The following is a 13,705-nucleotide window of genomic DNA, read 5'->3' as shown; positions in this document are numbered from 1 at the left end:
TTTCAGTAGTATGGGAATGGATAAGTTGTAATATTTTCATGAGATGGAGTAATATACAGATATTTTTAGAAGAATGAGCAAGGGGAATATAAAAACATAAATTCTGAAAACAGAATGTTTGATAGTAAAAGTAGTGATTGCCAGAATACCACAGTCCATATTTGAAGTAAAACATATGGGTTTACCTGGGTGCTCAACTCAGTCAGTTGAGTGTCAGACTTTGGCTCAGGTCATGATCTCCTGGTTTGTGAGTTTAAGCTCCACATCGGGCTCACTGCTGTCTGCCTGTCAGTGCAGAGCCTGCTTCAGATCCTCTGTCCCCCTCTCTCTGTCCCTCCCCCCACTTGTGCTCTCCTAAAAATAAATAAATATTTAAGAAATAATAAAGCGAAATATATGAAAATTTTATTTATTTTTTTTTGAGAGAGAAAGTGTGCAAATACATGTGCATGAGACAGAGAGGGAGAGAGAGAAGCCCAAGCAGTCTCAATGCCCAGTGCACAGCCTGACATGGGGCTCAATCTCATGACTGTGAGATCATGACCCGAGCTGAAATCAAGAGTCAGACGCTTAACTGGCTGAGCCATCCAGGCATCCCATGAGTATTTTAAAATACACAAATAATTTGTATTTCACGCATACAATAATCATGTTTTATATATGTAGCAAAATTTAAATGTATAAAAACAGGACTGTACAAAGGCCAACACATGGCAGTTGTTCTGGGGTAGCAGAGAGTAGGGTGATGCTGAGAAAGGCAAAACAGGGAACCTCAAATTCACCTGTGTACTTTGTTTCTTTACAAATAGAAGGTAGGCAGCACACATGGGAAAAATATTTATTTTTGATGTATTCATCTGGGTGGCAGGTACATGGACACTTATTTTAGGGTCCTGAGTATATTAAAAAAAAATAAGAGTATTAGAGAGCTCTAAATCTATATCCCTGCCCAGGGTCAAAAATAACAAGCCTGCACAAATTTATGCAGATAGAAAGATAAAAAGAGGTTCTGATAAAGAGGAGTTTGTGTAGGGCACCCACTCCTGGACAACACTGACAGAGGAGGGTTGGAATGGTTACTCAGGTGAGTTCCGGTCACTGAATCCATGACTGTCACCCCCATACGCACCCTACCCACCCTCATGGCTCAGCAGTTGGCCCTCCCCAGACACAGTGTTATATGACAAGGAAGGGGAGCTTTCTCAATACCTGTTTCTAGGCTAGGCTGAGGAACATTTTCTTCATAGATTCCAGAGAAAAGCCACAGAGTGGACCTTCCAGGAAGAACGGCAAATCACATGTGAGATTGCACAGGCTAGGTCCTGTCACAAGGCTTCCCAGAGTTCTGGTGCCAGCCATGTCTGATTAGTGCAAAAAAAAAAAAAAAAAAAAAAAGCATATTTTTTACTAGCTTCAAAAAAGTTAATTTAAGCACTTCACTCCAGTGAAAAACTGATTTGGGGCACAATGATTAACAAATGGTTCTCAATCTCTGTCCCTGGAAGTCACAAACACATGCACAAGCCCTAGGTAAGCTGGACCTGGGGATCTTATTTAGTCACGTGAGTCACAACAAATGGGTACGCCAAAGCTGGTTCATCTTACTCAAGTAGACCACCGTGGAACCTTCCAGCAAACACTCATTAAAACAAGAACCAAAACATTTCACAGACTATAGCGTGTTTCAGTTGGTTGAGAGCCATCATAATTAATAATACAGTAACAATAAAATGACAGCACAGGCAGGAGCCCTGTAGCGTAATGATCCAGAGTGAGCTTCACACATCTGTGGTTATGTCAGTTCCTGAGTGCAAAAGTACCAGAATGCCACATTCATGGTCTCAAATGATGGCAGAAAGTATCTGGAGAAAGGCCCTAATTCATCTTCTTTTCTTGTCACCAGAACCACTGAGAATAAACTCAGAAGCTCCTACTGAGAATTCCTTAGAAAGAGAATCAGTGCCTTAAACAAAAGGATTTTACTCTTAAAAAAAGATATTCCGAATAGGCTTCCTTTTATATTTCATGTATGCAGAAGTATTTTCCTTATATATTTATTCTGCATGTCATATAATAGTATCCTTCTCAAACATTTCCCATAGAGTTGACCAGCAGCTTCAACTGCTTCCCTAGAAAACACTCCAGCTATTCCTCTCATTAAAAGAGACAAAAAGCCAAGAGGATAGGTGACTGACTTAGTTTGTGCCAACAATCTATCTCTTAATATGACAGAGCTTGTGCAAAACAGGCACTCCTTATATGTTAATAAAAGATTGGGCACTGGTAGTCATTTCTAGAGCCCCAACTGAGCAACTGAGTTGCATCAGTATTTAGAAAATTTAAAAGTCTGTGATTTGACATCTAATTATTTCCCAGTCTGAAAAGATTTTATTTTTCATGTTCCAATGTGGTTCCCGCTTTACAGCAAAAAGGCAAAGTATGCAATAGATAACACCGTATGTGTCACTCTGAGTTCCATCATGGCTCTGTCTTGCCCCTTCAACTAAACTGGCAACATCTGTTATTCTCTAAGACAATGTGGACATTTCCTTCCATGTCAGTCATTTCAGAGGTAAGTGCCCCCACTCATTCACAAATGTTTGACTGTCTGAGTCTTCCTCATTATCATTTCTAAAACTGAACATCCACATGACAATTTCTCCTCTTTGATCACAATTTTAATTGTGTTGTAAGTTGTAGCCTGTTTGGTGCTAATGTTACATTTAGCTTGTTGCAGGTGAGGAAGGGGGGGCGTGCGCGTCATAGGGAAGGTGGGCTGAAGAGTCCCTCCATTTGTTCACTTTTCTTTTGGTCCTGAGAATGAAGTTTGGCTCCATTTTTAGTTAATAATAGGATATTTTTAAATCATAGAACCAAAAAAAATCATAGATCTTATATCTCAAAGATGAAGGGATGACAAGAGTGAATGTATTTCATTAACTCAGCTTAGGCAAGGTGGGTATTTCCACTATGGATCTGAAACCAGCTGAGACCTCAAATGGAGCAGAAACTGAGTGACCTACCACGAGTTAGGCAGTGTCTGTGACACGGGCTTCAGTTAAACACAGTGTGGAACACTCACTTTCATGAAGGCTGTCAAATTTAAAACTTGCCAGACAGATTCACCTTCAGGACTCAGACATCTTGTAGTTGTAGGGAATGAGCTGCCTTAACTGTTGGCAAAGACACACAGCCTTCCAATCTTCAGCGTTACAGATAGTAAGAAGATGGCCAGAATTTTAACAAGTAAAGAGAAATGTGTACTGATGTATATACTCGAATATACATGTCCTACAGGGTTTATCAGCTCACTGTGATCTGCATCATCATTAGATATTGTTCCTAATTCCACAGCTGGATCATCAAACTAAATCCCATTACAATGAAACTCCACCGAATTGTTCCACTTAATTTGTGCTCTAAACAGATACTACTCCTTTGAAATACACTAATCTGTGAAGAGGTCTTACTGTAATTACCTACCAAAGTGGATCTATTCCCTTTGTTCATTTTGGGGACTATTACCACACAGTCCCTGTTGTCCAACTCTTCTGTCTCCAATTCATCGTTTAATTTTCCACCAGGAATTGAAAGTCTATCTCCAAACATGAAATTTTCTTGTTTAATATTCTTTAATGACTTCCCTAAGGACCCTGAGTCCTTAGCTGACAATCAAGGCCCCAAACAACTTGTCCTGGTCTATTTTTAAGCTATATTCCCCTCTATACTCAACTTCTTTAACTTTGCTGTATGGACTGGCCCAAACTCTTAGTTGATAATGTTCAATACTACTTGGCATACCCAGCTATTTCTCTCGACACTTTAGCTCTTTTCATCTTGTAAGATCTACCAAGCTTTCCAGGCCTACCCCGCCTGTCATGAAAGTTGTCCTCAGCTACCAAATCGGGAGGGATTTTTCTTGCTCTGTATTTCCAATGTATTTTCTTTGTCACCTGAGCTCACTCAGGTTACCACAGCCTGTCTATGACAGTGAGATGTACACTGTCTTCTCTTTACCAAACTATCAATGTCCTTTGGACAAGACAGACTTACTGAATATATTTGCTGTTAAACGGACACCGCTTCATATTGGAAAAGGTGCCTGATAAATGTGATCATGTGGTTCACACACAAAAAAAATCTACTTAAAAATGATCTAGAGCTTTTCAGTTCTGCCCCTTCATTCCTCAGTGCCCAAAGGGAAAGAGATCTGACATTTGGAAGCAAGACCTCATCTCTGCCTCCTCCATTATCTTGCATAATGTCCAGAAAGTTATGAGCCCTGATAAAGTGTTATTTTTCTCCTCCAGTAAAGGAGGCTTGGTTGAACGGAAACAGCCAATCTCACTACAAGGAGGCACATCTTTGGGTTTTGATCTTCTTTCTTATGAAGGGACAAATAACCTTGTGAGTGAGAAAACTTGCCCAGCCAGCAGCTGCAATGACAACCCACCTTGGCAGCAGAAAAGAGTGATAATTGGACACCAATTTCTTTTGTAGGATGAGTAGTGGGTGGGGTTTTTTTTTTTTTGACTTGTTATTTCAAGATCAAAGAAAAAAATTTTTAAATGTTTATTTATTCTTGAGAGATACAGACAAAGCACGAGCAGGGGAAGGACAGAGAGAGAGGGAGACACAGAATCTGAAGCAGGCTCCAGGCTCTGAGCTGTCAGCACAGAGCCCTACACGGGGCTCAGACTCATGAAGTGCAAGATCAAGACCTGAACCAAACTGGACGCTTAAACAACTGGGCCACCTAGATGCTTCCTGAGAAAAATGTTTCTATATTTAGCAGTTTTATTTTGATCACCATAGTTAATATTATTGCCAGAGTGAAAACGTGGTAAAAAGATGCTAAGACTGAATTTATCTGTATTTACATTGTCACTTTTAAGCTTCAAATAGGAAATGCCTTTGATCAAGATTTTTCAACAGATTGCTGAAAACAGAAAGTTTCTTCTGCTAAGTACTAGCATGCATAAATTTCTTACATAATACATGAGAAAAAAATTTTTTTGATATATGGATGTTTTTTTCTTGTGTTGACAGAAATTTGGCAGTTACTGTGCACCACCCTTCACACAAAAAGTGGCTCAATCAACCACTGGCCTTTTCTTATAAATCTGGTAATCTGTGTCCCCTTAATAGAATAATTATAGGGATGTTTTCCTATTTGCAATACAAAACTATGGAACAATGGAGTGTTTATTTTGGCCCAATGACTTTGTACAAAGGTCCCATCTATGATCCCCCTTCAAAATCCTGCTTATAAATCCCTAACACCCAACAGGTCAACCTGAGAAAAACCATGACTTTAGCATTTCCTTTTGGCCAAAATCTTTAATTTGGAGAATGCAAATAAGACTTTCAAAATTATTTTTGAGCAGCTGAGAGAACCCATGAATATGCCAAAACCTTTCAACCCAAACTATTTCCAAAAATTATCTGCTTGTCCCATTTTTGATTCAGTTAAGAATTAGAGAAGTACATTTTATGTAACTACAACTCTCTGCCCAAGTAACATCTTCACTTTTAAAAAGAGAAGTCAGTTTTTTCTCTTCCTTTATTACAGGTTTTCCCAGCAAAGCAAAACAAAACAAAACAAAATTAAAACAAAATTAACTTAAGTAATATGAAATATATGTGCCAAAAGTGTCTTCAGTGATCTGCTTTTTAACTAGACAAGCTCTCTGGCAGATGAAAATCATTAGCAAGCAAAACTGTAGAGCTTTTAAAATGTGCTGGAAAAGTTTCAGAGAAGATATACAGCATAAACAGCTTTATAAACCCGAAGCAAAATTCTAAATCACACCTGGTATATCAGTTGTGTGAAAGGCTCAGGTTAAGAAACATGAATTAAATCTTGAGAGATACTGGCCTCAACAACATTACAGCCTAAAGGGAACCTGTATCCAAGATGCCATCCTTTAATCGAAAAACATCGGTATGTGTGTTCCTAGTGCCCACTGTTGCACATGTAGAGAGGTATGGGCTGGAGCTAAGGCAAAGGCACCTCAAGCTAAGGCAAAGGCACCTGATATTCTTGCAAGAAGTTTTCTTCAGGCAAAGAGCACAATAGGACTGCAGACCATTTCCCTCAGCACATAGCCACTCACACATTCAATTTATCATTCAATAAACATGTGGGAGTGCCTATCATATGCCACACAATTTCCAGGGCCCTCCAAACCGGTGATAAAGGTCTCCTATTTCATGGAAGTGACATTCTAGTGAAAGAAAATTGACAATAAAAAATAAACAAGTAAGCGAGAAACGAACTATTAGACGGAATAAATGCTATAAAGAAAGCATAACAGGGTGATGGAAATGGGGGTGGGGGACTTACTCATCTAACTGGGATCACAGAAGATCTTTCAGTTGAGTTGAGACTGGATGACAAGAGGAGTCAGCTATGCCAAAATCTGAGCACAAAGCATTCCAGGCAAGGGAATAGCCTGGTGGATGAGGTAACAGAAGGAAAATCAGTGTGGCTGGAGCTTAGTCCTCAATTCAATCACCTATAATTGTGCACGCTTATGTCACTGTAACATGTTCTTCAAACCTGGGGCAAAACAAGGAAACCTACAGACAAAAACACACCCATGCCTGTAAAACATGAAGAGGTCTTAGGGTCTTCTGGACACAACAACAACCCTAAGAACCTTCATGTCAAAAGCTTGAGCTTCATTCCAGTTCGTTTTCCAGTACTGATATATTTGACCAGTTTCTCATGGTTGAAGGCACAGAGAGAGCATGCAAGGCTAGTAGGACTGAGAAGTGTAGGATGTGGCCTTGAAAGGAACCATAACTGCTTATTTCCTGGGACCTCTGACCAAAAAGGAAACACTTTTCTTGATTCGTCAGGAGATTTGCATAAGATCACAAGACATCCTGTGGTACAGTAATCTCTATCTTGCTTTTGACTCTTTATTATGTTCTCCCTTGTATAATAGTTATTTTAGTATTGTCTTCTTGCCATTGTTAACCTGTAAGTGACTTCCTGTCAGAGACGGTCTTACTGATTGTTCTCTGAAGTACCGAATACAGTGCCAGGCACATAGGGATGTTGAATAAATGATAAATTCCCCGGGGTTGGCTTTGGCTTTTTTAGTCCAATATTCCAATTATAGGTCCAGTAATGGTATCCAAATAATGTAATTGTTTTTGTTTTGCTGTATATGTAATAAATCCTTAAGAACTTCTGTGCTATCTGACATAGTACAGATGGATTCCCAGTAATGCTTTGGCACAAAGTAGATAATGTTGCTTGTTGAATGTATGCATGCATGTCTGAGTGGGCAAATCTATGAACAAATTCCAGCAAGAACAACTGCACCCAAGGCCATTTTATTCAATCAGCAATGGGTTCTACTGTATGTTCAGCAGTAAGCTAAGTGCTGTAGAGACAATGGTGAGTAAAACAGATGGTCCTGCCCTAATGGAGCTATTGGTATGGTAGGGAAACATACTGAAGATATCACGCGTGTATGTAAATATAAGTGCTGTGAAAGGATGATGATCAGAGAAGTGTTCTTTGAAGGCTACCTGAAAGACATGGTCAAGTTTATTCAAAATTCAATTCCATAATCATGAAGTCTTTTTAGGAACCAGGCCTGTAGACATAGAGCAAGTGGTCAAGAAAGATGACAACTGATGGTAGCTCAAGTTGCCTCTGGTAACCAGGGATGGGTTACTGAGAAAATATTTGGAATCTTCCATTTTGGCCACCTTTAAAATTAAACTCAAACTTTTTATGTGTCCTGATTGTGTGTGGTCTTGTTTAAAGACAGAATATACCAAGCAACCCAAAATTGTCTTCTGTGGGCATTCTTTACTGTACCATTATTCCTTTACTAAATGCTTTAAATATAGCAGCTCAGCTATTTTTCTGAGGTAGACCAGGAAAAATTGAAATTTATTTTATGAGCAAAAAAACAATGCAGTGCCCTTGTTCTCCCATCATTCAGGAAAAATAGCTAAGTGAAATTTTGGTCAAACTTTCCAAAAAGCTTTGGGCTGAGGACAAGCATGGAAAAATTCAAGCCCAAAGGAGAAATTTCCAGAAATTTAGAAGCAAGTGAAAACAGGGGGTTATAACAGTTCAGTACTTGCTGCCAGGAACAAAGTATATACGATATTATTTATTGCTGAAAGCTTTTCAGAGAGGCAGCATCTGGTTTCAGTGAGGTCTTGCTTTTTCATCCCATCCAGCAGCTGGACTGAGCACTATGGCACAAGGAGATCAACCAATTGGCCAAGGTGACACAGCGAGTCAGTGACTCTTTCCAGATTAGACCACAAGAGCCTCTGGCTTCTTGAATGCCAAGAATAAGTCACATGACAAATGGAGAGTTTAACACTTTTTATTGACTCCAAGTGGATTCTTCAGCTTTAATTTTCTATTTGTGTTTATATTTTCAGAGTCCCAAAGAATAATTCTTTCTCCCTTTTCTCCAGTGGACACATCAGATATCAACTTGGTTCTCTGTGAATGCCAAAATTCCCCACCCCCCTCAACTAGGAATTTTTCATCTAGGCTGAGTGTGCTAATGGCAGGAAAAGTCAGAAATGGTCATGCAATGTTCCACTCACACTGGAAAGAGGAAGATGGAGATCGAAAGGCTGGCTAACTCTGAGCAGAGAAGCTGGGCACTCTGCTTTGGTCATTCCAAATGTGCCTCTCTGAGGCAGGGGAAACACTGAAGAAGGTAAGGTTAATCTTCCAGGAGAAAGTGTCATAAGCTTTTACTTCTCTGTGAGTCTTTTTCTCTACCAGTGTTATTTCTCACAGAGCCCTGGCAAGAGAAAACATATCCCTTCGTTCCTTCTGCATGTGTCTTCCATACCAACAGGAGAAAAGGAGGCTCTGTTTCCTAAGCATATGTGTTTCTCACATCCCAAGAAGACTGTAAGGGAACAAACAAGCAACAACATGCACACACACAAAATACATTTAATAAGAAATTTCAGCATTAATACAATCGCCAGTGTAGTACTTAATTATTCTAAGAAGCAACTTCAGCTACCATCAGTTGTCATCTCTCTTGACCACTTGCTCTATGTCTACAGTCTTGGTTCGAAACAACGGCACACACATCCCCTAATAGTATCAGTACAATAGTATCAGTACAATTAATTAATGATTAATATTATTACTAGTTTCATGAAATAAAAAAAAAAAACATTTTTAGGGAAAGAAAGGGAGGGGAGGGTGGTGAAGGGAAAGGATTTTCACCATTTTTTTTTTTAATGTCTAAACTTTTAGATGTAATCGGAGAAGACTAGAGAACTGAGCCAGTTAGTTGTGTGCATGAACTTGATGTATTGTGAAATGATCAAAAGAATATCAGGGAGGGAATAAGCCTAATCTGGTTATCAGACTCTGCAATAGCAATAGGGCACAGCATCAAGAGAAACCTTGCAAGCTTTTGGAGTACCCAGCGATGCCCAGAAGGCATGCCATTTTAATAACGTAAAACATATGTCTACTCTATGGCAGCAACCTAATTTCACTTCAAATTGGAACGAACAATACCACTAAGAAACATCTGACAATTTCAACACAATAGGAGTTGGGGAATTTTTACTCCAAACTTAATGCAGATGTCAAACACAACATGAATAGAACATCTCACTTTGTTTCCTTAACATCACAATTTTCTCTTAATTGGAACAGACGAAGTAATTTCTGACCAGAAAGACGTGATGACATTTCAAGCATAAGGACTTCAGTTTTGGCTTACAGACATCTTCTATCCCCCTTTGGCTTATTATTACTCGAAGGGACAGCCACAATACTATAAATATTGTACTCATTCATTCGGCATTTATTGCGTGTCTATGACCTGGGTACTAATCGAGGCCCAAAGGTTAGAGTCATAAACAACACAGACACATCCCTGCCCTCCTGGAGCTTCTAACCTGGCAGTTCACTCTTATTTCAAAGTTCAGTTATTGTTTCGATAAAGCTCAGTTCAGGTTTTAAAAAGGAAACCTTCATCTAAAGACAATTCTTAAGTTATCACTGTCTTTCCAAAACATATTTTTTCAACCCTCCAATTAGTCCATTGATATTAAACTCCCAGTTATGGTCATTCTTAGAAGAAAGAACTAGGACATGATTAAGGGTTTTTTTTTTCTTTTGAGAAGATGAGCTCCTAAATTATAGATGTCTAATGAGTTAACCAGTAGGTTCAACTGCTACATGTCAAACTAAGAACTGTCACAAAAGCCTGGACAGGTTGCCTGAAAAAGATGCCTCCAAATAGTAAATGTAATCCTTTCTGGGCCAAAAACCCTGAATGGATTCCTTAGCAAGCGCCAGTGAGTAATTACACATTTTGGCAATCCAGTGCAAACAGCCCCATTAAGTTTGCCCCAATCCTGTCCACGAGATCCTTTGTTCCAACAGGGCTCAATCTGACCAAAGGGATGCCCAGGCAAATGGCTAGGATGTAGGTCACTCTGCTTCAGCATGAGTTTCCACCTTTTGCTGATGAGTGCTAAGGTGTTTCAAAGCTACGTGAGCACACCTATATGTCTCTTCTTAGAAAACAACACAAAACAAAAAATAGCCATTTTATATTGGAGATTTCTTCTACCTTACCTTTTTTAGCTTTCTCTCTCACTGCCCCCGCCCCTCAGCCTTGCCTCCTTTCCCCTTATCATTTCTCTCCTACTTCCCAGGCAACAGGGTGAAACACTATTAGAAGCTCATTACATTTTGTGAAGCTCTACAAACATTGTATGTTGCCGGAGAGGACCCTGAAGCCCAAGGTCACACAGTGGGGAAGTAGCCGAGCCAGGATTCCAGGTAGCCCATCTGATTTCAGAGTCCTCAATTCCTGGACCATACTGCCTCTTAAAGAATTTTTGGGGGGCACCTGGGTGGCTCAGTCGGTTAAGCGTCCGACTTCAGCTCAGGTCACGATCTCACAGACCATGAGTTCGAGCCCCGCATCGGGCTCTGGGCTGATGGCTCAGAGTCTGGAGCCTGCTTCCGGTTCTGTGTCTCCCTCTCTGTCTGCCCTTCCCCCGTTCATGCTCTGTCTCTGTCTCAAAAATAAACGTAAAAAAAAATTTTTTTTTAAATAATAAAAAAAAAAAGAATTTTTGGCTTTCAGTCTTTATGATACAGATGGACTGTTTCTAGGCGTTAAGAGTAGCAGTGAAACGTAAGAAATTAATGTTAATCTCTGCTACACTTGAGAAAAATCTAACAAATTCACTGAAGTGCTTTAAAGGAAGTAATTAAGGGGACAATTTATTAAGGTTTTACATCTCAATTGCATCAGCAATCAGGTCTTTTTTTCCTCCAGTTTTATTGAGAAATAATTGATGTACAACACTGTATAAGCTTAAAGCACACAGCATGATGGCTTGGTTTATAGATACTGTGAAATGATGACCATAAGGGGTTCCATTAACAGCCATCTTCTCATATGGATACAATTAAAAAAAAATGTTCCCCTTATGATGAGAACTTTTGGATTTACACTCTTAATAACTTTCCTGTGGATCAAACAGTAGTGTTAGTTTATATTCATTATGTTGTGCATTACATCTGTGGTACATATTTATTTTATAACTGCAAGTTTGTACCCTCTACCACCTTCCCCCTTCCCCCTCCCCTATCCCCCACCTCTTCTTTCTACGAGTGTTGTTCTTTTGCTTGTTTTAGATTCCAAATATAAGTGAAATCATACATACATACAGGACAAATACTGTATGACTTCTCTGACTTCTTTCACTTAGCATCATGCCTTCAAGTTCCAAGCATATTGTCCCAAATGGTAGGATTTTTTTTTTAATGGCTGAATAATGTTCTATTGCATATCCTAATTTCTTTATCCATTCATCCATTGCTGGACACTTAGACAGCTTCTAGGTCTTGGCTATTGTAAATAATGTTGCTGTAAACATGGCAGTGTACATATCTTCTCCTATTAGTATTTTTGTTTCTTTTGGATACATTCCCAGAAATGGAATTACTGGATCATATGGTAGTTCTATTTTTAATTTTTTGAGAAACCTCCATCCTGTTTTCCAGACTGGCTGCACCAATTTACAATCCCACCTACAGTGTAGTGGGCCCCCGCCCCCCCCCTTCCTCCGCACCCCTGCCAGCATGTGTTATCTCTTTTTTGATAATGACTATCCTAACAGGCATGAGGTGATATCGCATTGTGGTTTAATTTGCATTTTCCTAACAACTAGTGATGTTGAACATCATTTCATGTACCTGTTGGCCTTTGTGCATCTTCTATGGATTCAGGTTCTTTGTTCATTTTTTAATTGGGTTGTTTGTTTATGCTATTGACTTATAGGAGTATTTTATATATTTTGAATATTAACCCCTTATCAGGTATATGGTTTGCAAATAATTTTTTCTCATTCTGTAAGTTGTTTCACTTTGCTGAGGGTTTCTTTGGCTGTGCAAAAGCTTTTAGTTTGATGTAGTCCCATTTGTTTAGTTTTGCTTTTGTTGCTTATGTTTTAGATTTCATGTCTAAAAAATCATTACCAGGACCCATGTAGAAGGCCTTTATTCCTATGCTTTCTTCTAAAGTTTCATGAGGTTTCAAGTCTTACATTTAAGTTAATCCATTTTGAGTTAATTTTTGTGAGTGGCATTAAAATATGGGTCCCATTTTCGGGGCAACTTTGGCTCAGGTCATGATCTCATGGTTCATGGGTTCAAGCCCCGCATTGGGCTCTATGCTGACAGCTCAGAGCCTAGAGTCTGCTTTGGATTCTGTGTCTCCCTCTATCTCTGCCCCTCCCTGGCTCATGCTCTGTCTCTCTCTGTCTCTAAAAAATGAATAAACATTAAAAACTTTTTTTTAAATATGGGTCCCATTTCATTCCTTTCCATGTGAATATCCAATTATCCCAGCATCATTTATTGAAAAGGTTATCTTCTCCATTGAGTGTTCTTAGCTTCCTTGTCAAATATTAGTTCACCATATATGCTTGGGTTTATTTCTGAGCTCTCAATTCTGTTCCATTGGTCTATGTCTGTTTTTATGCCAGTACCATACTGTTTTGATTACTATAGTTTTATAGCATACCTTGAAATCAGGAAGTGTGATGCCTCCTGCTTTATTGTCCTTTCTCAGGATTTCTTTGGCTTTCATGGTTCCATATAAATTTTAAGAGTGTTTTTTTTTTTCTAGTTTTGTAAAGAAAACGACATTGGAATCTTATTTGGGATTGCATTACATCTATAGATGGCTTTTAGCAGTATTGACATTTTAATAATATTAATTTTTCCAGTCTATGAACACAGGATATATTTCCATTTATTTGTACTTCTTTGATTTCTTTTATCAATGTCGTGTTTTCTGAGTAGAGTTCTTTCACCTCCTTAGTTAAATTTATCCCCAAGTATTTTATTATTTTTATACTATTATAAATGGGATTAATTTCTTTTTCAGAAAATTCATTGTTAGTGTATAGAAATGCTACTGATTTTTATATATTAATTTTGGGTCCTGAAACTGGACTGAATTTATTAGATCCAACAGTTTAATTTAATCTTTAAGATTTTCTCTATATAAAATCCTTCATCTTCAATCAGAGATAATTTTACTTCTTCCTTTCCAATTCTGATCCTTGCTTCCTCCCTTCCTTCCTTCCTTCCTTCCTTCCTTCCTTCCTTCCTTCCTTCGTTGCTTGCTTCCTTCCTTCCTTCCTTCCTTCCTTC

The 13,705-nt window shown here is 38.8% G+C and overlaps 1 protein-coding gene across 2 annotated transcripts in view; it reads right to left on the bottom strand.

Annotated features, from left to right (window-relative positions):
• Nucleotides 1–13,705, bottom strand: part of GHR (growth hormone receptor) — a 272,938-nt gene that overhangs the window by 169,466 nt on the left and 89,767 nt on the right. Inside the window, exon 2 of one of the 2 annotated variants that reach the window (XM_040496270.1) lies at nucleotides 1,210–1,361. The exons of the other annotated variant lie outside the window; for it this stretch is intronic. The gene's annotated coding sequence lies outside the window, so the exon portion shown is untranslated. The remainder of the gene's footprint in view (nucleotides 1–1,209; nucleotides 1,362–13,705) is intronic. 2 annotated transcript variants of the gene reach the window in all.

The sequence above is a fragment of the Herpailurus yagouaroundi genome, unplaced genomic scaffold (genome assembly GCF_014898765.1).
Source record: "Herpailurus yagouaroundi ecotype Mexico unplaced genomic scaffold, PumYag 29, whole genome shotgun sequence".
Lineage (NCBI taxonomy): Eukaryota > Metazoa > Chordata > Mammalia > Carnivora > Felidae > Herpailurus > Herpailurus yagouaroundi.
This window is presented reverse-complemented; position numbering and strand designations above follow the sequence as displayed.